Genomic DNA, 25,389 nt, shown 5'->3' on the forward strand with positions numbered 1-25,389 from the left:
GCACGATGATGTCCACCTTGGCTTGTTGGCGTTAATAACTATGCCTCTGTTTAAATCCCATGCCGTCATATGTTGCACCTACGAGTGGGTGGAAGCACATAGTTTCACTTCGTAGAATTACGGGGAGTTACACAAAAACTCTAGGAGATTCCAGAGTTCTGCCAAAGGTCAAAAAATATGCATGTCTCGCTACTCAGACTGCAATTTAGCATCAATAGTGCGAGCAGGCCTGAAAAATCATTGCAAACAGCACCATGCAGTGCACAAGAGTGAGCGGCCATTGGAGTTGATTTTGCTACCGCTCGAGTTGAAAATCTACTTGAGCTGCAGCATAACTACCAGAGAATCTGCCCTCTGACTGTGACCGCTCGTGACTGCCTGCATTAGAAAATGGCACTAGAAGATCACAAATCTCGCTCGCAAGTATGGAGTCTTGTGGTGAAGAATCCCATCATGCTCCAAGTGGCGGAATTTGGTCTGAACTCTTGGAACACAGAGTCGCCAAATTCTGTGAATTCCACTGGTGGAAAGAAACATTCCACACACCCCTATTTGCAACAAGGGCCGAGGTAACTTGCATCAACTAGCAGGGCAGTAGACTCATGGGATGGCACTGGAGGATGTGCATTGTTGAGGAAGATGTTTTCCTTCTTTTCATGGTATCCTGGGTTTCATACATAGTGAGCGAATCTGGCTGTTAGCACCTTGCGCCTTTGTGTGTCTTGGTGGGCTCTCAAGTCATAGTGGCCCTTGGAGCCAGAATGCTTTTTGGGGCCATAGTCAAACATGTGATGTTTTGGTAATGTGCTGTGCAGGCACCATTGTTTTCTTTGGACTTCTGCAGCAGTCCCTGCCCCTCAAGAGGCAGTAGCTACATTTCCATAAACCGAGATTGTGGATTTTCTTTATTACACCTACAGAGCTTTCCCCATTCCCCCAAGGCCTAAGAACTTGCTACATGACACTCTTGTTGGTTTCACACGTACATTCTGTTTTTCCTCATTTGAAGGGGTTTAGACACAATTAACACTGCATCACAATACTGGCAAATGTATTATTGTTGTAATTTTTGCCCACTTGATTTCTTGTTGTGTCACTTTTTGTTTTGGCCTTTGGTTGAAGTCTCCAATTTTACTTGCATTGGCCTTGCTCATCCCTCTCCTACAGTGCAGTTTAGTGGCAGCTCATTCAACACTTCTGCTCTGGAGAATGTATCCTCCCGGATCTTGCCCAGAGGTTTACAATGCCTTTTAGGCTCTTTCTTCTACTGTGTGACCATTCTAGGGAGACGCCTACTGTGTCTGCGTGTATTTGTATTAGTATCAAGGGACATGGCGAACAGTGCAAGGAGTCTCTCCCCTGGAAAGCTAAAGAGAATCCTAGGAGGGACCAATACTTCCAACTCTTTATATTACAATCTGGCCTTATGGGCTATATTGTGATGATCCATGGCATGATGGTGCCTTTTGTCCGTATAATTCAGGCTGTTGCCTAATAGTGGTAATTGTGGCATATTGTGGGCATCCTAGGCGCGCACCCTGCTATATACTACGCCTGGCTTAATGGTAGTAGTTTTTGCCATATTCCAAACACCTATGGTATAGTGATACACAAGACAGGTATAATGTTGGAATTGACAAAATGCTGCTACTTCGTGAGATATCTTTGTATAGTTAGTATAGTGTTGCCCACTCAAGCATAATGTTGGGTTATGATGGATGAAGGGCATTCCTGGCATGAGATGATGATGAGAGAGCGCAAACTGACCTAAATGTATAAGTACACCACACTTACGTAGTAAGCACAAGTCATGAAGAGAAATGAGAAGAGAAATGCCATGAGTGCTGATAGTATCTACATCTATATTCTAAAATGTGTAGTTAATATAGAGATTTAAGTAGAAGTGGAACTAATGAAAAACTGTGTGAACTATATGACTTTAGTAGACGTGATTATTCCTGAATCCATGTTGTGTAGCTGCTAAAATGTAAGATGGCATACGGTTAAACGTAGAACGAGGTAGGCCTCAGGGCCAGAGCTAGAAGGGAGGGGGAAGGTGGTTCAATTTCACAACATGGATTGCACTAATGTTTTAGTAATAACGTTAATAGGCCATGATTTATAGATGTGTTTACCGAATAAATTGAATAAGAGTACTAACATGCTAATAATTAAAGAAGAAGTTGAATGCTATAATCATTATGAGAAATGTTGTAGGGCTGGAATGTTTTAAACGTTGATTTACACATACTGGTCTGGGCCGGGAAATGTTGCAAACTTTTGTTGGAAGTCTATGAGAATTGAGATTTTGGCTGCAGATGTCTGTCTGCAAGAGAAAAGGGGGTATCTAATTATAAATGAAATAAATAGAGGTTTGTTCGGGAGACGGCCCAGACATGGAGGAGGGTTCCGGAATGTTTTGAAGGGTATCAGCGGGCCGGAGAAGAGTCTGAGAAGCAAGGTCGACTCTAACCACAAGGCCTCATCATGGAAAAAGCCAGAAGCTACACCACGTGAGGGGCGTCTCACGAGGGGCGTCCCAAATGTTGTTATGTTCTTTGTATTAGGGACAGCACCCCTGGGTGGAGTTAGAGCAGAAGCCTGAGGACCCTTTAGAGAGCGGATGGGTAGGCAGAGAGGGGTCATGACTGGAGAACTATAGGTTTTCACCAAGAGACTGAGAGTGGGTGACTTCCCTTGGGGGTCATTCACTGCTGACACCTTTTGTTAGGTTGAGACCTGGTTAAGTAGGGATACCATCTAGAGCAGGGTAGGGACAGCCTAACTTGTGTTTTCCCTCCAACTTAAATGACGGAGAGATCGCAGTATGTGTCAATGCTGATAGCTTTATTATTCTTAGAACTTGTGCTGGTAGTTTCCGTTGCTCGTCTGAGGGCTTTCAGAGAGCACATGTATGTAGTTGGGACTGTGTATTTTGTGAATCTCATCTTGAGGTGCCTGTACCTACAACTTATCTTAACCTTATAATAAACCTTTGAAAGCTAGAAGTTGTTTGTGATCTTTTGGAGCGGAGTCCTTTATTGGGTGAACTAACTTGGTAAGAGATGCACTTTCTTCCCTCAATGACAGGCAATAAAGGTTCAGTCGACCAGATCGGGGTTTTAGATCAATAGTGATAAGGTATCGATCAAAATCTCGCCCTTCCAGTTGGTAGCAGAGGATGGTTGCCTTCTTGAGGAAGGTGATCTAGGCCAGGTTAGATTACCCCAAGGCCCCTAGAGATCGATGATCGGAACAACCGCCCGCCGAAGAAGGACCGGATGACGTGAGACAGAAAAAGCAGCAGTATCGGTCGAGAGTGAGTATAAAGGGTCATGCGTGCTAGATTGCGGTGTTTTTGTGTTGTATCTATGTTGTAATGTCTGGCGGAGTTGAATGACTGTAGAGAGACTGTGGAACAGGTTGTGAGCGCGCACAACCGGTGGAAATCTTAAGTTCAAGGAGAGCTTAAGTGGTTCGGGTGTGCCGGACACCCAGAGTAATTGTCAACTAGTGTAAAGGGGGGTCATGAGGTACCATTGATCACCCGAAGGACCGAGATAGGGGGAACGTAAGAGTGAGTGCGTGAGTAACGGACGCTGGACGGAAGTTACTGTGTGTGTAAAGAACCTATCAGAGAGACGATAGACATCTCGTCAGTTGTGTTGACAATTACAGATAGACTGTGGACGTACAGTCGAGGGAAGTGACCGCTTGGTCGGAAGTAGTCATTTTTCCGGGGTATGAATGGGACGCATGCATGACCGCGAGGAGAGCTGAGAAAGGAGGGGTGCTGCTGCGAAGCGGAGACTAGTGACGTCAGAAAGTGCTGTGCTGGGATTGGCCGGCCGGTGAAAGACCGCGCTGCGATAGGCCAGCTAGCAAAGCCGCGCTAGGATTGGTGGATTGTCATCAGGAAGTAAACAGAGTATTCAAGCTGGAAATCGTGCGCGTAATTATGAAGTGTTTTAAATGGTTAAGAGCGCTGTTTAGGAAAGAGCGGCGGGGATCGTATGAAGGGGAAGAAGCCCCGCCGGAGGGTACGCCGGCTTGTTATATGGGGACCCATGTTGGGCTGCATACGATTCTGTGGATCTCAGAGTGGAGTAAGATTACAGACGGAAATGAGGAACTCACGTTCCCGAAGTACGGGACGTTCAGATTAGAGGTGCTACACAGATTAAAAGCAATTATGACCTCAACGAGACCCTTGCCTAGACCGACCCAGTTTGAAGCCCTTAATGCGTGGATTAGGGCAGCGCACGAAAAGAACATGAACAGACGGCAAGAAAGGGTGAAACGTTCGGTAAGGGCAGTACAGGATGCCAAGTGGGATGCGGATGCTAAAAGATGGAGGGTGCATAACTTGGAAGTAAATAAATTTTATCCGGTGTTAGAGATGCCCGGGAACAAAAGCCCCCTAGAAGAAGACGACGAGAGTGAGACAGAGGACAGCCTGATAAACAGATTATTGACAGACAGGCCACCCCCGTATAACAGAGCAGGGGGAGATGTCGAGAATAGTGAGAAAGGGGGGGGCAATGCAGGAGAGCATGGGCCGCTTCCCGGTCCCGATTGGGATCCCGCTGCAAAGAAAGAACTGTCCCAGCCTAGCCAGGTGCAGCAGGTAGTCGGGAGGTTTGTGGTGCAAAGGGCGCCAGAGACGGAGTGTGCCACATCCTACGCATTACCCGATGCACTACAGGTACCTGTTACCATAGGTCCTATAATATCGATATATGACCCAGAGAGGGCTAGAGGGGAGGAACGGGTACGGAGGGACAGAGAAAGAGCAGAGATGGCAAGGGGGAATGATACGATCAACTCCCCAAGCCAGTTGCCGATACCAAGAGAGTGGAGCACCCCAGTACACACAGCAGGATATCCGGGGGGCCATAGATGGCCAGAGGATATGAGGGGATCAGGACGGAAATCCTTTCAGGAGTTAAACGAGTACATGAAGAAGTGGGATGAGGCAGTTGAGGCTCACAAGACCATCATAGCTGCGGAAGCTGGAAGAGAAAGTCAAGATAGCAGAGCCCGGACTCACTGTGGGGCGGAGGAGAGTAGCCCGGAGTGGGACGGAAGGGAAAAGGATAGGAGGGGAGTCACCCATTGGGCCCGGAGTGGAGGTAGATCAGACCTGGAAAACGGGGGCCCAGGAAGCGGGGGGGTGTCTCGCCCAATACGTAGTGATGAAGACAGGAGGGCTCGGGAGTACAGAGACAGCTTTAAGTGTATCCACTGTGTGCCCGGCAACAGAGAACAGAATGAGAGTTGCGAGAGGTCGCACCATAGTCCCTGTGATGATGGACATGAGCGCAGTCCAGGGAATATGGGAAACCAGGAAGGATCGTATCAGATACTGAGTGATACTAGGCCAAGAGAGAATGGAGACCGAAGGGAGAATAGCAGAGAGTCCTACTGTGAAAAGAGAGAAGAGAGAGAGAATGGACAAGGTAAGATAGGGGGTAACAGGCCCGTGTTCCATCACCTTCCAAGATCGGATGGCCGAGCATGGGACCTGGAGAGATGGGAGCAAGGGAGAATACTCCCCAGCTCTTCCGAACCCAAACGTAGGGCTCGGAGTTGGGATGGGAGAGAAACCTGCGAACCTCCCTCGAAGGAGTTATTGCGAGCCGAGATAAAAGCCAAAAGACTCGATGTCTCCAGCTTAAGGTCAGATCTGGATGACATGGTAGACGGTACCCTGCCCTTAGAAAGAATGGAAATGTATGAGCAGGATGAAATTCTGTTCATGGCAAAAGACGTAACTCGAAAGGCGAGGGCAATCCATGAGAAATTGGTAGAACTAGCAGGCAAATATATGGTGGACCTGTCAAGAACCAAAGCATTACAGGGCAACCACAGGCTACATTACTCAGACCGAGACCTAGATGAGAGGAGAACCATCGGATTGAAAACACATATAAGGGAGCTGATCACTGGAATAAGGACATGGAGGGCCCTAGATAAGTGGGAAGAGAGGTGGTCCAAGAAAGGGACCGTCCGGAGAAGCACACTTGGTATGACACCGGGAAGACAGCAGGGAGTAGAGGCATACCCTTTGAGGGAAGTCGCAAATGGGACCTATGTCCACGTCCCTTGGAGTAGGGGAGATTTAGCTGCTTTTACCACCTCCTTCCCCAAACTGCGGGAAAACCCAGTGGAGTGGTATAAGCAAGTTGAGAGATTCGTAAAAATCTCAAAGGTCCTATGGATAGATTTGAACACGCTGTTTGACATTGTAGTGCCAGGAGATTTGTGGACCGCATGCAAGGTTAGCGCTGAGTGGCCCACCACAGAGCCAGAGAGAGATGCTAAGACCAATGGGCCGTCCGAGAGTGTGATGGCAAAATTCGAGAGAGTAATGACTTGGCTGAAAGATAAAGTGCCAATGCAAGACATAGATTGGATCAAAATTGACCGAACAAGACAGGAACCCAAAGAGACGGTTCACGAATACTATGAGAGGTTGCTGAAGGCGTTTAAACAATATAGCGGTCTGGATGTAATGGATCCAAAGGACATAGGGCAATTTGTGTCCAAGTTCGTCTTGGGCCTGAGACCGGATATTAGTTTAATGATACAGCAACACTTGATTTGTTGGCAAAATAAACCCCTAGACGAAATATTGAGGTATGCCAGGTACTGCTGTGATGAGATAGACTCCAAGGCAAAGAAACTAAAGGAGAAACTGATGGTGGTACAGATGCAGGCAGCAGGGAAGGGGGGACAGCAGCAACAGCAACCAGGAACAGGCACTGGAGGAAAGAAACAGTACAGTCAGAACAAGGGCAATGAGGAGAACTCCACCTTTAGACCCAGGATAGATATAGCTGCCTTAAAGAAAACAACTAGGTGCCACCAGTGTAACGAGGTGGGGCATTGGAAACGCGAGTGTCCCTATAATGTTGAGATAGGAGACCAAGAGGTAGAAGAGGAAGAGACCCAGAGTGCGCCTACAAGAGGGGTAACGCCATACCAGGGAAAGGTGCTCAAAGGGGGGGGCCCTCCTCCCCGAGCCCAGTTCCCGCAGCCACCCAGAGTAGGGACTATGGGTAAGACCTATAGACAGATGCCCCTGTTTGTAGGAGGTGAGGAGTGCTATTATGTGGACCCACTAACTGGAGAGAGGGTGGAAAGGGATGACTGCACCCTCGGGGCAGCTTTGGAGGTAGACCAGAGGGGACCCTATGTTGAGGCCGAAGTGGCAGGGTTCCCCACGACATTTCTAGTGGACACAGGAGCCACTCGATCCACGATCAGATCAGCCGCAGTTCCAGGCCTGCCCATGTCTGGAGAGACCATACAAGTGGTGGGGGTCGCTAACAAGAGAATGACCAGTCCTCTGACTGAACCCGTGCAGGTGAAAATAGGGAAGTACAGTGATGAGCACCAGTTTGTGGTTTGCGATTCTAGTCCTGTATGTCTGCTAGGAAGAGACCTCTTGTGCAAACTAAATTGCACCATATACTGCACACCACAGGGAGTGGAGGTATTGACTAATGACGATGATGCTGACTTTAAAGTCGCAAATTCCAGGATGTGTGTGGAGTTGTATCCCACTCTGACAGTAGATGAGCTCCCCTGGGATCTGAGAGAGACAGTAGCTCCAGAAGTGTGGGATTTCACTGGGGAAGAGATTGGGTTGGTGAAAGGGGTGGACCCAGTGAAAATTGTGGTGAAACCGCATGCTGAGTTTCCAAGAACACCTCAATATAAATTGACTCCAGAAACGATTGCAGGCATAAAACCCGTGATCGAGTCCATGATTAAACAGGGAATACTGAAGGAAATCGTGGGTAGTCCATGTAACTCCCCGATTATGGGTTTGCAGAAACCAAATGGGAAATTCCGGATAGTGCAGGACCTCAGAAAGATTAATAACATAGTCGTTTCGTGTTGTCCAGTGGTACCGAATCCATCAGTGATACTGTTTCAGATACCGTTCCAAGCAGAATGGTTCACTGTAATTGATCTTTGCCAGGCTTTCTTTTCGATCCCTTTGGACGAAGAGAGCCATTTTCTTTTCGCATTTAAGCTGGAAGGTCGCGTCCTAACATGGTGTCGTATTCCTCAGGGGTATACAGAGAGCCCATCGATCTTCAACCAGCTTCTAAAGAAAAATCTTGAAAGTCTAGTGCTGCCCCAGAGGTCAGTTCTGGTCCAGTACATAGACGACCTCCTTGTGGTGTCAGAAACAGAGGAAGCTTGCAGGGAAGACTCTATTGCTTTGTTAAATCACCTAGCTGAGAATGGCCACAAGGTGTCCCCGGGAAAATTGCAGTACTGCCTGACAGAGGTGCAGTACTTGGGACACAGAATTGAGAAAGGTAAACGAAAAGTGTCACCAGACAGGATAGAGGCCATCATGAAAATGAATGCGCCTAAAACACAGAGAGAAGTCAGGATGTTCCTAGGGATGGTGGGATATTGCCGACAGTGGATTGCAAACTTTTCACTGAAAGCAAAGCCCTTGCAAAAGCTGACGCACAAGGAGGTGAGTGATCCGGTACCATGGGACAAAGACTGTTTGATGGCGTTCCTACAGCTGAGAGAGGACCTATGTCGTGCTCCGGCTTTGGGAATGCCAGATTACGATAAACCATTCTTGCTTTATTGTTGTGAGAGAGAGGGTTGCGCGCTGTCTGTGTTGGTCCAAATTCATGGGAATGCCCGTAGACCAGTCGCTTACTTCTCGGCTACTTTAGATCCAGTAGCCGCAGCGTTGCCCGGATGTCTCAAATCCGTTGCCGCAACAGGTGTCAGCATTGAAAGATGTGAGAGCATTGTCATGGGGCACCCGTTAGAGGTGCATGTGCCCCACTCTGTTGAATTGTTAATGACCAGGACCAAAACCCAGCATCTGACCAACAGCAGGCTCACGCGCTATGAGCAAGTTATTCTTGCTGCAGAGAACGTGACCCTCAGGAGATGCTCTGTTTTAAATCCTGCCACTTTGATGCCACTCCCAAACGATATTGAGGATGATGATGAATGTACAGACCATGACTGCCTCGATGTGACTGAACTATGCACCAAACCAAGACCCGACATCGTAGATGAGCCACTGACTGACCCAGACGAAATTTTCTTTGTTGATGGCTCATGTGTAAGAGACGAAGTTGGGCAGTTGAGAGCAGCTTACGCTGTTTGTACAATTACTGGAGTTGTGGAAGCTGGATGCCTGAAAGGAGTACACTCCGCACAGGTAGCCGAGATCATTGCCCTGACGCGTGCCTGCCTGGCAAGCAATCAAATCCGAGTCACCATATACACCGACAGCCAATATGGTTACGGGGTAGTTCATGATTACGGGCAGTTGTGGTCTCAAAGAGGTTTCATGACCTCTTCAGGCTCTCCCATTCGCAATGGAGAGTTTGTGCGCCTGTTGTTAGAGGCGTTGCAATGTCCAGCAGGTATCGCAGTTGTGAAGTGCACCGCACATACCAGAAATATGGACTTCGTGTCACAAGGCAATAGATATGCCGACGAAGTCGCGCGGTATTGCGCAGAACAAGGGTACTCTTTCACGGAGGTGGAAGTGGGTGGAATAAATGTAAGGACTGAATTAGCCATGATATTAGAAACTGTTGATACTTGGGACGAACTGAAAAACATGCAAGAAAATGCTCCTGATTTTGAAAAAGAAACGTGGGAAAAGGCAGGATGTGTGGTGGGTGAGGCCCATTTCTGGGTCTCACCAGATGGCAGAGCAGTGTTGCCCAATGAGATGGTGAGCCCAATGGCCAGACAAATACATGGTCCTGTCAACTTAGGAAGAGATGCTATGCTGAGAGTGTTTAGACAGACCTGGTACAACCCTAAGTTCAGAGTAGCAGCCGAAGCAGTGTGCCAGCGTTGTGTGACTTGTCAGCAGTTGAATGTAGGGAAAAAGACACCAGTTGCACTGAGCCACATTGGGAGGTCAGGAGGTCCATTCAATCGAATGCAGATAGATTTTATTGAAATGCCAAGGTGCAACCGCCTCCGCTATGTCTTGGTGGTTGTTTGCGTATTCTCCAGATGGGTTGAGGCATACCCTACACGTAGGTGCGACACCCTCACAGTAGCCAAGTTACTGCTTAGGGAGCTTATTCCGCGCTTCGGGGTGCCGGCCTCTTTGGAATCAGATAGGGGAACGCATTTCAACAGCGAGCTTGTGAAAATGATTTGTGCGGCTTTGAACATAGATCAGAAATTGCATTGCAGTTACCGACCAGAAGCCTCAGGAATTGTGGAGCAGATCAATGGCACGATCAAAGCCAGAATTGCCAAAGTGTGTTCCTCAACGTCCCTAAGTTGGCCTGACGCTCTGCCATTGGTCCTTATGAGCCTTCGTAGTACCCCAGACAGAAGAACGGGGCTGTCACCACATGAGGTGTTAATGGGGAGAGCAATGAGGTTGCCATCTGTCCCAACTACTGCACTGTTAAATATCACAGATGATATGATCCTGGACTATTGTAAGGGGCTGTCTGACGCCATTCATTCTGTGTCCCTTCAGGTGCAGGCTGTCGAGGTTCCATCGTGCCAGGGCCCGTGTCATGACCTGTTTCCTGGGGACTGGGTCCTGGTGAAAAAACACGTGAGAAGAAGCTGCCTGGATGTTCGTTGGCGTGGGCCCTTCCAGATCATCCTGATCACGAACACGGCTGTGAAGGTGGGAGGCCTGCCCAACTGGATCCACGCGTCGCATACGCGGAGGGTTCCAGCACCTCTGGAAGAAACAGCTCCTCTCTCGGATAGACGTCCAGCTGCGGACCGAGAAGCCATAGAGGGGGCCAGCCAAGCTGTAGAGGTGCCAGCGGAAGCAGGGAACGAGTCTGACCAAACTGAGGACGGTCAGTACAACAGCGAAACAGACGACGCTACTGAAGGAGAAAGTAGCTGGGAGTACGAGTCAGACACTGACAGGTCTGACAGAGAGCGTGGACCGGCAAGAAGGAGAAGGAGTAGAAGGGTACGTGGAGAAGCTGATTGGCCGCAAAGAAGAAGCTCTAGTCTGAGGTCAACTCCAGAGAGAACCCTTCCTCCGATATCAGAGGACTCAGACCCGGAAGAAGGTGCTCAGGGCGCTGAAGCACCGAACTTGAGGAGGTCAAGAAGAGTGCGTGTGCCTAACAGAAGATACTCCACCCCTGAGTGGACATATCTGGCGACAAATGTCTTTGAAACCGGAGACCGGGAGGATCCGAGCGGTGGTGGTGTCCAGTTCTGAGCCCATCGTCACCGTGGAAATACGACTGTTAGTACCCGGAGTCGAACAAGAAGGGTCACTGACATTCATGCTCCCCAGACCTCCCCGCCTCAGCAAGTTAAAGCACATGTTTCTCACAGAATTGCAATTCCCCGATTTTGGTACAAAGATAACAGACCAAGAAGAGCACAATCTTCGTATGGAAATATTGAACTTTGCTGTCGAAGCTGCCGGCAATCGGCTGATAGTAGATGCTTAAAAGACTTTGTAAATAAGCGAGAAGAAAAGAAGATTACCTAGCGCCCAGGAAGCAGAGAATCGTAGGGACTTTCCCTTGAGTTGATGGAGAAGGGTTAGGGTTGTCTGTATTGAACTATAAAGAACTTTTGCGAAGAAGGTTGTCAGCTTCCAGTTGTGTGGTTCTAAAGACAAGAGGAGTAAAAGAGACTGTAAAGGAACGAAAAGAAAAGAACTTTGTGCTGAGTTACGAGAGAGCCATACTGTTTGACGAAATGGAAGCCGGCACTCAGAACCGCAGAGCGAAATGTATAATAGGTACACTAATAGTAGGAGTGATAATATTAATAGCTTTAGTGGTAACTGTCTCTTATGTAGAGGGACGTGAGGAAGAGGCAAAGGTAACCGATGTGAAATCTGTAGAGGCGCTTACACCCACCGTTGCTGGGGAGAAAGGGGAAAACACACAAGAAAAAGCGTTATTAGCTGCAGAAGCCCGCAGGTTACATGTAGATGAGTCCCAAGGCGACTTTAGGTCAAATGCTTATGCTAAACTTTTATATGAATACGTGGATGCCATGGAGGTTAAGGACTGCTATGTCTGCATGCAGTTGCCGGCGTCTGTAGATGAAGGCATTCGATATCATCACCTCCCGCTGACATATGGCATTACATGTAGCTTGTTGCTTAGTATATTTTATGGGAGAGATAGTTTTGAATACTATTTCTCCAATTACGATGCAGTGTTACCAGAAGTCCCAAATTATAAAAAGATGAACAAATGGGACTACTGGAAAAGTGAAGACAGGTTGGCAAAGTTTTTCATTCCTTGGATTACCTTAGATACTTCACATGCCCGTAGAAATAACCTGACATGCAAGGTGTCAGAAGTCGAGAAGAAGTTCATAGGGCAGGTGGATGATCGAAATAGGAGACAAAAGATTTTGAAAAAATCAGGACAATGGAAAACAGATTGGACCGAGGAAGAGAAGGCACACAAGAGAAAGGGTAGTAGTGGTCCAATAGCTTTAGATAGAACGCAGAGAGGAAAGTTATGTCTTCATAGAGCCAAAACGTATTATGAAAATGTATACGTGGGAGAAGTTAGCTGTGAGCATGCTTTCAATCTAGAGTACTATACCAAGGACTTCCTGAAGGGAATGCAAGTGATTCCAAATGTATATTTTGTATGTGGAAGAAATGCCTACGTGAGACTACCTGACAACTGGTATGGATCATGTTACTTGGCCATTATCTTCCCTAAAATATATCATGGCCAAGACTTAGAGATCATCGAGGGCAAGACATCATCGAGGGGAAGGAGAGATGTAGGAGATGCAGAAATGGTTGGAGATGTCTTTGGAGCTGTGTTCCCTCTTCTGGGACTAATCCTTAATGATGTTAAAATAAGACGACTGGCAACAGTCGTAGACAGGTTGTCTGCCAGCACTGCTCAGTCCTTAATGCTGGTAGAAGGAGAGATGCAATCGATAAGGGTTATGGTTCTCCAGAACCGTCTTGCATTAGACGTCCTATTAGCAAAAGAGGGCGGAGTCTGTAAGGCTTTGAAGGTCCAAGAATGTTGCACTTACATTCCAGACAATTCAAAGCCCCTTGAGAAAGTTATTAGGAACATAACTAATATTCACAAGGAGATCGAAGACCTGAGTAGAGAAAATGTCTGGGAAAAGGTGGGCCATGGAATGAGTGAAGCTGGAAGTTGGCTCACCACCTTAGGCAAAAGCTTTGTGTGGTCTATCCTAAAACCTATCATCATAATATTGATCTGTGGGATCATGTTGTGGGGATTGGTGAGGGTATTCAAATGGTACAGAGCAAGAAGGTCAGAAAGGGCCCAGAGAGAACAGCTGCAGAGATTGGCTGCCATACAAGATAGTCAGTACAGGAGTCTGAGGGCTCTGGAAACGCAGAAACGAGTTATGCTAGCAATAACTGCAGTTTAAATGTTAATGATGACCCCGAGAGGTCATCAAAGGGGGGAACTGAGAGAGCGCAAACTGACCTAAATGTATAAGTACACCACACTTACACGTAGTAAGCACAAGTCATGAAGAGAAATGCCATGAGTGCTGATAGTATCTACATCTATATTCTAAAATGTGTAGTTAATATAGAGATTTAAGTAGAAGTGGAACTAATGAAAAACTGTGTGAACTATATGACTTTAGTAGACGTGATTATTCCTGAATCCATGTTGTGTAGCTGCTAAAATGTAAGATGGCATACGGTTAAACGTAGAACGAGGTAGGCCTCAGGGCCAGAGCTAGAAGGGAGGGGGGAGGTGGTTCAATTTCACAACATGGATTGCACTAATGTTTTAGTAATAACGTTAATAGGCCATGATTTATAGATGTGTTTACCGAATAAATAGAATAAGAGTACTAACATGCTAATAATTAAAGAAGAAGTTGAATGCTATAATCATTATGAGAAATGTTGTAGGGCTGGAATGTTTTAAACGTTGATTTACACATACTGGTCTGGGCCGGGAAATGTTGCAAACTTTTGTTGGAAGTCTATGAGAATTGGGATTTTGGCTGCAGATGTCTGTCTGCAAGAGAAAAGGGGGTATCTAATTATAAATGAAATAAATAGAGGTTTGTTCGGGAGACGGCCCAGACATGGAGGAGGGTTCCGGAATGTTTTGAGGGGTATCAGCGGGCCGGAGAAGAGTCTGAGAAGCAAGGTCGACTCTAACCACAAGGCCTCATCATGGAAAAAGCCAGAAGCTACACCACGTGAGGGGCGTCTCCCGAGGGGCGTCCCAAATGTTGTTATGTTCTTTGTATTAGGGACAGCACCCCTGGGTGGAGTTAGAGCAGAAGCCTGAGGACCCTTTAGAGAGCGGATGGGTAGGCAGAGAGGGGTCATGACTGGAGAACTATAGGTTTTCACCAAGAGACTGAGAGTGGGTGACTTCCCTTGGGGGTCATTCACTGCTGACACCTTTTGTTAGGTTGAGACCTGGTTAAGTAGGGATACCATCTAGAGCAGGGTAGGGACAGCCTAACTTGTGTTTTCCCTCCAACTTAAATGACGGAGAGATCGCAGTATGTGTCAATGCTGATAGCTTTATTATTCTTAGAACTTGTGCTGGTAGTTTCCGTTGCTCGTCTGAGGGCTTTCAGAGAGCACATGTATGTAGTTGGGCCTGTGTATTTTGTGAATCTCATCTTGAGGTGCCTGTACCTACAACTTATCTTAACCTTATAATAAACCTTTGAAAGCTAGAAGTTGTTTGTGATCTTTTGGAGCGGAGTCCTTTATTGGGTGAACTAACTTGGTAAGAGATGCACTTTCTTCCCTCAATGACAGGCAATAAAGGTTCAGTCGACCAGATCGGGGTTTTAGATCAATAGTGATAAGGTATCGATCAAAATCTCGCCCTTCCAATGATACACAGGCATCCACGAGTGAAAGTGATGTGTGTTCGAGTACTGAATACAAATGACAAGCTATCGTTAGAGACTAAAATAAAAAGCATGGATTTAAGGACACAAGTATTGTTTAGGTTCTAATAAAAAGCAGCCCGGGGAATTAAGTTTATTGCTTCGAAATGAAACGCTTGCATTTGATGGCAAAATCAGTGTATTATCATAAACGGAAACGCTGATGTTTGTGCACAGGATGATTGCATTTCCAAAAATGTATTTCAAACTAATGCTTACAGACTCCCTTTTTGAGACTTGTACTAGCAAGTTTGGTATAACCTGTCCCTTGTCTGAACCTATAATGGTTCTGTAACCTGAGCAATAGCACGCCTGTATGAGTCTGTAAAATCTCGATCGTCTATTTTCAGATTCTCGGAGTTTCATATTGTGTATAATGTTCAAGTGACAAAAGGTAATCTGAAAAAAATAACTAGTCTTGTATAAGTGCAGTTTCTGAATTGTGGTTATTTTCCGGTGGCTGTTTAGGCATTCCTCTGAGAAAATTGTGCTGAAAAATTCACAGTTTTGCCACCAATTTGGTAAATGTTTATTGAAACGTGCTAACTCCCAATTCCTCAGGAGAGGGTCGGGCTTGTTTGGCTCAATACGAAAGTACTGTATGTTGCATACGCAGTTAGAGCAGAGGTAAATGACGAGTGTGCTGTTAAATGTTCTAATTGACCATGGGGCATATTATCAAGAAAGGCGTTAAAATTATTGCCCCTTTAGCGGCAGGAAACTGCAGCTAAAACGGTGATAATGGGCTTGATAATATGCCCTTGAGAATTCCAATAGAAGCCCAGGTTTACACCAGAACATGGGCTTCCATGGGAATTCCCAAGGGCATATCATCAAGCCGATTTTCGCTGCTTTAGCAGCAGTTTCCTGCCGCTAAAGCGGCGATACTTTCAACACTGTTTCTTGATAATATGCCCCCAAGTTTTTTACTCCTCTGATGAAGCCTTGCTCACATTGTTCCCTTACTTGGTGTAATATAAGGCGGGATTTATGCCCCACCACTTTCAACATTCACGCCCAACGCTGCAATCATATCAACCCTCCACTGAAGTCTCTGCACTGATTGCCAGTTAAGAACAGGGTGGCTTGTATTGGTTTTTTAAAAAAAAATCTTCTGAGATTTGCAAACAGGAAAATGACTACTTTTAATTAAAAAATAAAATAGGAAAAAGTGCTGGGGCTCTTTTGCAGCAACAGGAAACGGTTTCAATTGCTGCACAGGGCTTTGCGGGGCAAAAGGAGCAATGTCATCACTTTGGAGCCATCCCCTGTACCCTGTTCTGAGACAACGCCTTTCCTCACCACTCACCACTGCTGCTGAGAATAGTGTGCTGCCATAATCCTTGTCCTGGGGGGTGGCTACTAGCCTGGCCTGAAAGGCACCCCGCCGCTCCTGTACCTGTTGATGTGTGCCCACCTTAACTCTTCTGCTCTGTCCCCTGTGGTCCTCACCAGCCCCTCCTATTTGGTGACTATAAGAGTACTGTGGATCTCCTGCTCCAAGACGTACTACGTCAGAAAATTAAAGAAGGGGTGTGGCCCAGGGTTTTCACTATGGCTTATGGCAAGTCAGGTGAAGTCGGAGAAGTTTTGCTTTGTTACCGAAGGACAAAGAAAATATTCACAATTCCACACGAATTTGTTGGCATAATAAAAATGTTGCACACCCGATATCGAAACCTTGCTAAGTTCACAAAAATGCTTTCAATGTTGCCATATTTGGGGCATCCACGGTATTGCGACACATACTACGCTTATAGTGCGACCCCGACGTAATGGTAGTACTGTGATATTTGTGCATGCTTGGATATAACTGTGCCTGCCTCGAGCATGATGTTGGTATTCATAGTGTATTCTGGGAGCCCCTGTCATGAGCTGATGGCACATCCACCCTTAGATCTAATAATCCCTAAGCTGCAGGCACAAGGAACAGCATGGGCATGCTCCATTCTTGCTCCATGATGCTTCCATATGACTGGTCCAGACACCTATACACAGACTCCCTTTGTTACTCTTGCTCTCCTCTAAAAGATGGGAACAACATTACTGATGATCTAAGCATTCATACTACACTACCTTCATCTGCTACCTTTCTTCCTTGGGACAGATTTCAGGACCTTCTCCTGTGGACTGAAGATTTCAGGACCTTCTCCTGTGGACTGAAGACCTTCCTCTCTTAAAAGACTCACTAATTTCAATATTTCTTAGCTTTGTTATTTTAATATCTGCTATTGTGGCTCCCACCTATGCAGTGAAAGGTATAGAGGTTGTCAAGCTTCTGTGTTAACATTATGCAAAAGTAATAAATGTAACTACACAATTAATATTAATATCAGGCTTTGAGAGGTATTTACTGAGGTGTTGCACAAGGCACAAAGAGACACAAAGCATTGCATCAAATTACTTACTGTTATAAAAGCCTTCCGGCGCAGTTCAAAATAAGTTCCAACTTATCCTATACTCAATAAACTCCTACATTTCTGTGTTTTAGCCATTGTGCTGTTTCAGAGGATGTGCGTGCTTGCCTGTCTCCCTATAAACATCAAAGAAAATGTGCATTTGATTATGGATATTTCCTACATGAGCAAGATGAGCATGTTTTGTTTAAACTCTACATGGCAAATATTGGGTACTTGCACATCGCTGCAACATCTGTGTTTTAGAAACATTGGAATTTCTCGCCAGACAACCATAGTTCCAAAGCTGCAGCTACTTTATGCTTCAGGGGCCATCTACCTTTATAAGTAGACTGTCCCTTCATCCCAGCATCCGTGAGATATCGTCTTAATACCTGATGGTGACCGAGATCCCAACCTGAAGACCCTAGTAGTTTGGGGGAGCCATACATTGTTCAACCTGTTCAGTAGAAACTCAAATACGTGGACATTTATGCAACTTAAAATATTGATATGACCTGATTCCGCTTGGTTAACAAAATGAAATGATAAAGAGTTGAGATTTATGAAGTGATTGCCCCAGGTGTGCCTTTTGGCTTTGAAGGATGCATCTGTCTTCAACATGTCCGTGAGGACTGTTCACAGACCTTCAGCACCCTGGACAGCTCTAAACTGTCCGTTTTATGGAATTATCATTAGATAACTTCGGTCCATGGTTTCCGGTGAGAAGAGTTCTGGCAAACATGACTGCAAAACAATATCTTGCACCAATCTGAGGACCTCAGAACAGGGACTTTGTCAAAAAGTTATATTCAGAAATTTCTTTAGAACACCGATAGTGCTACAATACAATATTCACTGTCCTATAGTTTTAAGGTATGTATTAAGCTGTTATTTCTTTTTAGGCGATTTTAATTGTGCATTCATTTTTTGAGGGTGCCTGTCCCTGTAATGAATGTGCAAAAAAGTGTCTGAATTAACCTTTACCTCACCCCCGTGTTCCAGGCTTCTGGGAATGTGGCTATTAGCACAGGGCCGTGAGGAAGCACCTATTGATCTTCATAGCCCAGTGCATGCGCCAGTTACTAAAGGGCCTGCACAAGCACATGTCCAAATCTTGGTGTAGGTAGTTGTGAGTCAGTGCCATTCCGGCTGCTGAAACGTCTGCACTGGGGTTATTGTCGGACTATTTGTTTCTGAGCTTGTGTCTGAACGGTTCTTCTAGCAGCACTTGGCCATTTCCAAACGTTCTTTTATACCAATCTGTGCATAGGCCAGGGGGGCAGGTGATGAAGTGACCGCACATGTACGACTGTGGGTTTGTGTTTTTGTGTACTTATGGTAGAGTAGCCGTTTATGCAGTCTGCAAATACTCAAATGTTGCTCTCTGTCAGTAGATGGTTGTAGAAGTTCTCAAATAAAGCAGGCTTTGTGTATGCATAGGTAGGTGTATTTCTCTGTTTTTCCAAGATGGCTTTTGAGCACAGACTGCACAAGTGCAACTTCTTGTCTGTGTTGCTCTGTGCGTGTTTCTACGTAACTGTCCATGCAGTGATTGCGTATGCAAGAGTATGGGTTTGTGGCATCCTATGCTTGGTGACGTCTGGCTGGTTACCTCGTATTTGCAAATGCCTGAGTGTGTTGCTTGATTTTGTGCTCATATGTCTGTCGGTTCACCAACTGCACATGTGCGGATGATGGTCTGCGTTGTTAAGTTTTGTTTTGCTTGCATCAGGTCACTCTTCACTTTAGACCATTCAAACCTGCAAGTAGTGAAACTCTGTCTTGTCACTTGGTAGGTTAGAATCACATGGATGACAGAGAGAAGGCACAAAAGCCATAGAGAAGAGTGGAACGCTAACAATGTTAGGGATCATTTCTAAGCAGGAAGGAAAGGTTGGGCACCAGAAGAAAAGAGGTCTGGCAGCACCTGTAACAAGCAAGGAAGGACACACTGCAGAAGATAGGTAGGAAGGAAGAGAAGAAAGAAAAGTATTGTTGGAAAACGAGGCATTAGTTGAGAGGCCTGCACAAGTAATGGGTCTGCATCTGTCCTTCACTAGGAACCAAACACCCCATTGTAGTTATTGACTCTCAGAGGGATGTTTGCAGAGCAGTCCAAGGCCTACTCAAGGGAGCTGGTATGGGCTAGTAATCCCATTAAATACACACAGAAATAACACTCAATAAATTATTGTCCAGTTTCTGCTTTTCTTCATAAAAAGGAAAAGTACATTTATTATATTCACTACTCAATACTACACAACAATTTAAAGATATTTATCAGCTGATGGAAATACTTTTTTATAACATTGCGTAAACATTTCCCCATCTCCTGCAAGACGGGCGTATAGTATCACCACTCACATGTATAAACATCATCTTGCCTCCAAATGCCATGGGTTGACCATAACTTGGAGTTAGGGCGCTTACCACTGGCACCAAGCAAGTTGCTGCCCACCACATAATTTTAACAAGCATTTCATAATGGAAACACCTGCCTAATGGCATATAACTCTGACTGAGAGTACGTAATACTGGTAATAAAGTATACATTCTTAAATCACAGTGGCTGACAGTCTGGTTGTTCAGCCAATGTAGTAGCAAGAATACATGTCTAAGCATCACTTCAGAGCATGGGATACTTAACAGAACTGGTAACCTACATAACACAATTCCATCACAGCCCCTGAAGGGCACCACAGGAATCATAGCAATGCTGTGCATTTATAAGTCCTACACCCGTAAAAGGTGCTTACCACATAGAGAAATCACTTTAAAACATGTTGCATATCAGATACATTAGTTTGCCCTTCCACCCCAAGAAAGTGTCTGACAACATGACATTTCTCCATGGACTAACTCTGGCCTAGCTTTGGCAAAGAACCGTGCCAGCATAATCCTTGTCCCCGGTAGGAAAAATCTTCCCTGCTGTAGAACAAAAGTTCCAGCATCCAGGAAGATTGACAAATTAATGAAGCCCTGGAGGGGTTATTCTTTTGTGAACCCAAGACTAAAGATAGGGACTTTCCCCTTCTTCTGGGGGAGTCTGCGCTGCTCCTGCTGCTCCCCCTGCACTGCTACTTTATGAGGCTAGTGACCCCATCTTCCTACGGTCAGCACAAGCCTAAAATGAGCTGTTCTTTCCCACAAATGCTGCCAGGCCCTGAAGGGCATTGTGGGGAGATACCTCAGGAGTGTGCATCTTTGAGCAGCGGCTCCCCTGCATCTCCGCGGAGAGTAACGCTGTATCTCCTGGCAGCCTCCTGGCGTAATCCAGTTTTTCTTGGGGGCCCGGTCCCCCGTACGCAGGTATGATGCTGGAGAGCAGCTCGGAGAGCCCACCCCTGCTGCTCTTGCCTGCTCCCACCTGGTCAGCACCCTTCTGTGTTACCGCAGGAGCCGGCCCATTATTCAGATCTGCTTGCTCCTGTAGGCAGATGCTGGTGCTGGAGCTGGCCTGGCGGTGCTTCCCCCCTCCTCTCTCCCGCCACGGGGGAGTGCGACTGAAGTCCCCCCTCCTCACTCCGGCCATTGGTGCCCAGGGATAGGGTCCTGGGCCCCTGTCCAGCTTCACGCTCCCCGCCTTCCTCTATGTTGGGGCCTGGGGATGGGATCCTTGGCCCCTGGGGCACCTTCACGGAGGGTGCAATGGGGATCCCTGCTTTCATTTTCGTCGGAGCCCAGGGATGGGATCCTGGGCCCATAAGGCTCCTTCATGTGGTGCCTGACTGCGCTCCCTGACCTTACCTCACTTCTGGGAGGCCCAGGGATGGGATCCTGGGTCCCTCGCCAGTATCTTGGCGAGCACAACGGCACTTCCTGGCTTTATCTTGTCAATGTTTGGCACCTCATCCCACAACATATAGCTCCAGAGTGTCCTAAATCTGCTGAATATGACATTTGACAGTCCTCAGAAGATTAGCATGGGCACTTAGTAAATTGCATATTCTACCATTAGCCTGTATCATTTTTCATGTCTGAAAGTTGCAACTATTATTTCTATTCTGCCCATCATGTTTAAATGTTCTTTAAAAACCTCCCGGGCGTGTATTATATTTGGGGTGCCCTGACCCAGTCTGTGCATTATTAGAGTTAATGCGCTCTCTGCAGCCTAGCAGCAATCTCGTGCCTGCTCTGGATGCTGCACATTAGTGAAAGGTGGACCAGTGGTTTGAAGCCAATAGTCCACCTTTCACCTTGCAGGTGGAAGCTGTCCTGTACAGGTGGAACAGTGTTGCCCCTTCTGTCAGGTGCAGCAACTGACCACCCTCATGCAGAGGGATCCCTGGAGTCCCGGGAGTTCTCCCTTTCAACTCTTTCTGGCATGCAGTTAGAGTGCTCGGTGACAGCTCATTTGCCTCTGCACCCACGTCTATACCATGGTGTAGATGAGACAAATGCCCCCTCATCTGTATAGGGTCTTGTCGCCATGAGAATGAGGAAATGCCCATTAATACAGCACCGAAACACAACCACTGGGTCTGGGCTCCCAACGGCATAGCTTGCCACAAGCTTATAATAAACAAAATAAGTGCAGATGCCGCTATCTATGGAAAGGACAACTGTTTAGTCAAAACATACGGATAAGACAATATGTTTGATAGTTTTTAATCTGATTCATTTATTTCTTTCTTATTTTTGAATTTTTTTACTCTTATTCGAGTGTATGATTTAACAGATTTTTGTGCAAATATTAAAACCTGGTGTACACAACACACAATGTAACATTCAATGTATCAAAAACAATTCTCCTATTTACAGAAATTTACATTCTATTGTACATTCATCCACATTCATTCATCAATCATACCAATACAAACAACACAAAGAAACATCAATGGTGCTATAAATGCTAGAATCTCAGTATTCTCAACAGAAAGCCAATAAGTGTTTAGACACATATATATACACAATTTTCAATTTGTATTCAATTGTTAATTTCGTTATTTTGGCCATAAATGTGTACCCGCATGACCTGTGTAATAGAAAGGGGCCCTACAAGTCCCTGCAGCCTATTCTGTAATACCATGAGTTATCGGGGTGCAAAATGTTCCGCTGAGGGTCTAACTCAGCCACGAGAGACCTTGACTTGAATCTTAAAATAGCCTGCAATGCTGCAACCATTCATCCATTTGGGCTGATCTCAAGCAACTCCACTTGCTCCCTATTAAAGAACGAATCAAGTTCAAGAGTTTTGGTTATCTCATTTTAGGCAACTCACAAAGTCCGGCATTCCTTATGAATAGGTTCTGCATCTACCACCCTTCTAGAGATCTTCGATCTACTAACCTGTGCCTTACACATGTTCCTAGATTCTATGGGCCTCATTTATGAGGCCCCTTGCGCCATCGGAACTTCACTTTTCATGAAGTTCCGTGGCACAGAAGCCTGCGTGGTATTTATCAGGCAGCAGTACGCCAGTTTTTCTGGCGTACTGCTGCCTGATGAATATCAGTCCCTTTAACGCAGTGTTCTGCGTTAAAGGGGCGTGCAATGGGTGTTGCTGGGGGCATTCCCAGCAACATCCATGGCCTTTTGACACTGCCCCAGATTTACGAGAAATCGTAACTCTGAAGCAGTGCCAAAAGCTTACGCCTCCCCAGGGGAGGCGTAAGGGAGGCGCAACAGGGAGAAATGTCTTTATTTCTCCTCGTATTTCCTTTTTCTATGTGTGCTGCATTCTACAGCACACATAGAAAGAGGAAAAGCCTCTTGTGATTATTTTTGTACAGAAAGGTTTCCCTTCCTGTACAAAAATAATCTTCCCCGCAACGCAGGCACCCTTGCACCATTGTGCAAGGGTGCCTGCGCTGGCGCAGGCAGCCCATTGTGCGCCGGCGCAGGGGAAAAGGACAGGAATGCGCCGTATCTTATAGATACGGCGCATTTCTGCGCTTTTCTTTTGCCGTAGGGAAGCGCAGCAGGAAGGCCTGCTGCGCTTCCCTACGGCAAAAAGTCATAAATGAGGCCCTATAAATCCAGGTTCAGAGGTCGTTCCTTCTCAATACTTGCTGCCAAGTTATGGAACAAACTTGTGTACGGAGAATGTTGTATACAGAAACTGTATTTAGAGAAAAGCTAAAGACACTTCTTTTGTGCATAAGGTATATTCAGCAAATCAATTTCTGTGGGCTAGCGCTGGAATGCTTCCTGGTGAAGCTGCTGGGCGCTCTACAAATCCGCAATCAATCAACCAATCATTCTTTCAATTTGTGAACTGATCTAATTCCAGTCCACGTAAAGCTTTTCATTGCAGTAGAGTATTATCTAGAAGTGTGGCTCAAATGGTTAGAGCGGCAGACCTCTAATGCAGATATCTAGTCTGGGACCAGGGTTCAATACCTGCCTCGGGAGGGCTTGGGCTCAATTTCCTCAGACCTGATAATTCTCGCCTCGGTGCCTATTCTAATCATGGTTCCCACTCTGGGCAATAGTTAGTTTAATCTCCACAACGGCCCCACCTTGGGGGTGCCCAGGAGTGGACATTCCACAGGGAAAAACCAGGAAGGGTTCTTAAGTGGTATAGGGACAGCGCTGGGACACCTCCCTTGGAGGTAGCTGTGGGCTTTACAAATGGCATTTACATTACAGTAGTACCAAATGTGTTATTCTGTTTTTTATACATTAATAGAAGACGTACTAATATGTATGTCTATAATGCACTTGTCCTGTTGGTCAAACTGTCGTAATAAAACAAAAAAAATCTCCGAGGTTTCAGAAACGAGCAGTGCTTTCTGAAATATGCGGAATTTAGCTAAATTATGCTCAGTCTTTGAAATACATTTAACAAGCTCTCAACTAACTTCACTTCGAAATGTCATGGGACATACCAACAGGAGAGTGGTTTGAGGAGAACATGTGTTATTCACAGAGAGAATGTCGCTTACTGGATATTTTCTACTTGGACCTATCTCCTGTAGGCAACAATCGCATACAATTTTGCAGTAGGCAAAAGGGCGAATATATTGCACATTTATTGTAATGTGAAATCCAGAAATTGAACCACGTAGGAAACGTTTACACAGGCTTGTGCGGTGTCATTCTGTGTTATTTTGTACCAGTGTGAGTCTTGTTGCACAAACTGCACAGAATGAACTATGTTCCTCTGCCAACCTTGCGTTATGTGCCAACCTGAGCCGGTGTAAGTGCGCCATCTGCCTGTGGGGCATGCAACCGACAGGACACGTTGAGGAATGCTAAAAGTAATTGATCGACACCACGGGGAGGTGCCATGTTTCAATAACTGATTATCACTCATTATATTACACCGCGCTTTATTGCCAGTCTGATGATAACTTTGTATCAACACCGGCCCAGGCAGCGGCTGCTACAATATCCACATCTCATGACATGCTTCATAACAGCTTGCGCCATCATCATCCGTTACCGGGGAAGCTTTCATTACTAACCTCTTCTATAACTGGGGTTTTTAATGCGCTATTAAAACACTGAGCTCCATCTACAGTACTTAGCACTTCATCCATCTTCAAGAAAGCTTTTACAAATTGAATTTTAACGAATAACCCGCACCCGGGTGACCCTCCCCCAATCTTTCCCGACAGAATGGAATATTCATTAGGCATTACCAACAAAATGGATTCATTTTTTTCAGAGGGGATTCCCGCACGTGCACATTTTTTCTCTGGTAGTAGTGGATTCCTAGTTGAAGGAGTCTGGTGGTCCTGCTTGGGCTGCCCAGCAGTCACGAGCAAAGAGCGGACTTGGGATGCGACTGGCATTGGCTGAAGTTGTGAAACTGGTCCCTCTGGGCATTCAAAAGCAGCCCGGGCAAGAATCCCCAAACCAGCTCTGCTGCTTCCCTCGGTTTTTGTTTAGTTTTATATAGCTCACACCCGACCCGAAGGTATCAGAGCGCTTTACATGAGCATCAGTTGCATAGCAGACCGACACATTTATTTTTAGGCAGGGGAGATGGAGTGATTTGCCCAGAATCACAGGATGATTGAGCCTCATGCCAAGGCTCAATCCCGGGTATCCAGCTTCAAAGTTGGCCGCTCTAGCCTCTTAAGCCAAATATTTCATCCATTACATATCTCTCTCTCTCTCTCTCTCTCCCTTT

The sequence above is a fragment of the Lissotriton vulgaris genome, chromosome 7 (assembly GCF_964263255.1).
Source record: "Lissotriton vulgaris chromosome 7, aLisVul1.2, whole genome shotgun sequence".
Classification (NCBI taxonomy): Eukaryota; Metazoa; Chordata; class Amphibia; order Caudata; family Salamandridae; genus Lissotriton; species Lissotriton vulgaris.